This window comes from Camelina sativa, unplaced genomic scaffold, assembly GCF_000633955.1.
Source record: "Camelina sativa cultivar DH55 unplaced genomic scaffold, Cs unpScaffold00737, whole genome shotgun sequence".
NCBI lineage: Eukaryota > Viridiplantae > Streptophyta > Magnoliopsida > Brassicales > Brassicaceae > Camelina > Camelina sativa.
The window spans coordinates 8,479-10,524 of NW_010921865.1; positions in this window are offsets into that span (position 1 = coordinate 8,479).

The following is a 2,046-nucleotide window of genomic DNA, read 5'->3' on the forward strand; positions in this document are numbered from 1 at the left end:
TTAAACTTGGACGCTTGATAAATCAAGCTTTCCTGTTCATTTGTTGTTGAAAGCATATTAACCTTATTTATAATGGTTCTGAACCATTGTCTAAAACTTTTCTAGCCGATGTGGGATATTGTGCATAGTTCTTTTATTTCCATAAATTTAAAATTTTCCTTTTTCTAAAAATTTCTGGAAATTTAAAAAAATGTTAATGAATGACATGTCAAATCTTGATAGTTTGTTTTAAAATAATTCTTAATATAGAAAATTCTGGAAATTTTTAAAAATGTTAATGAGTGACATGTCTTATTATAATTGGATGTTTAAAATCCTAGGTGGACAGTCTTAGAAGCTTATAGTTTCTACTTTTTATTAGTATAGATTGGATGTATTTGGATAAAGAATATTTTCTCAATTTTTTATGGAGATTGAACAAATATGTCCGATTCTATCTGGGCAGAGCTGAGGGAAGCCGTCAATTCTTAAATGGAATTAATATTATTTTTGACTAAAGAAAATTCTTTAAACACACACTACGAAGAAGAAGAACAAGGTTTTGTGCATGACATATCAAGTTTGAAAAGATTGTGATAGATCTGAGTGAGAATACGTTCTCTGGCGACGTGTTTGTGATTCAGAAACTCTGAATTTTGTATTTTGTTCTTTATCAAAATCATCACATGAATCTTAGCGATTAAGAAGAAAAACAATATATATATATATATATATATTTAAACAAAAGAGAGAAAAATTGGGCAAGTGAATTCCACGCGCAGCGAATTTTCTCTCCCAAAAGCTTTCTTCTTCTGATTACAACCTCTTGCGCCGACGTCGGGTCCTTTGTCAATTCCGGTGACGGTGAGGACCCTCCGGCCCATGGTTCTTCATTCATAACTTGTTGCATCATCCTGACAAAGCTGTTGGACGAAATCAAGGGAGCAGTTGAGAGGAGAAGCATCTGCGAGACGCTGACGGTAAGAGCTCTACCGGAGGTGTTGCTATGCAGAGTGGGAGAGGGAGATTCACGGCGAGGAACGAGAGAAGAGAGTAGATAGATATGGAGATTAGAGATTCTGGAGGTTTCACCGGATCGGTTATGATAGGAGAGATAGTCTCCAATCCGGTGAAGCTAAGCCACCATCTATGGTCTTCTTATCTACTCCCTGCTGCCTCTCTCTCTCTCTCATGACTGAGCATGGATCCTCCACGACAAAGGACAGACCGAATCTCTTCCTCCTTCTCAAAACGGTTCTACGGTGGCGGGATGGCAACGAATCTTGGATCACCATCTCCGTTTGGTTACCGTCGTCCAGGCTCACCGGAGGTCCTGTTCTGGTTGAGTATCCGCAATTATGGACGGCTGCTGCAAACGAGTTTTTCGTTTGTAGATTAGGGTTTCACGTAGTGCCGGTTTAATCTGGTTTGATGTAACCCGGCCGGTTTTGTTTTTCCAACGGTTTAGTCCGGTTGATGTAAATGAGTTGGACCCTTTGAGATTTCTGTATTGGCCTACTCCTGAAATAGTCAACTGGGCATTATATTTTTATAAATTGAATACCTTTTAAAAAAACAAAAAAAAAACAATATTTTTTGTATTTGATAAAAAATTTATAGTAGTAAAACAAAATATCAATTACCTTATTATCCTTGAGAGGTGAATTTGATGTGATCCTCCCAAGGAATCGACGCTCTAAGGTTGGTAGACTGATAATCCTAGAACTATGATGGCTCGCGAAGCTGGATGATAAGGCGTGAGATGAACTCGAAAATCCTTATGCCCCAAACTCTCTTAAAACAAACCAAGCAAAGCAAGGCGATGGAACTTTAGATAGAAGCTTCGCGGAGACAGATGACAAGGCGTGAGACTAATCCCGAAAATCCTTGTGCCCTAGACTCTCTTATAACGACTCTTCAATCCTCAGCTAGTGAATGGCAACGTCAAGTGCTGTGGATTCACTTGATATACCGAAAACTCTTTGATGTAACCCACCAAGGAGAAAGAACAAGTTCCAAAGGAACAAAGGAGTTTACCACTCTCAAATAAAAGATAAAAGATTTCTT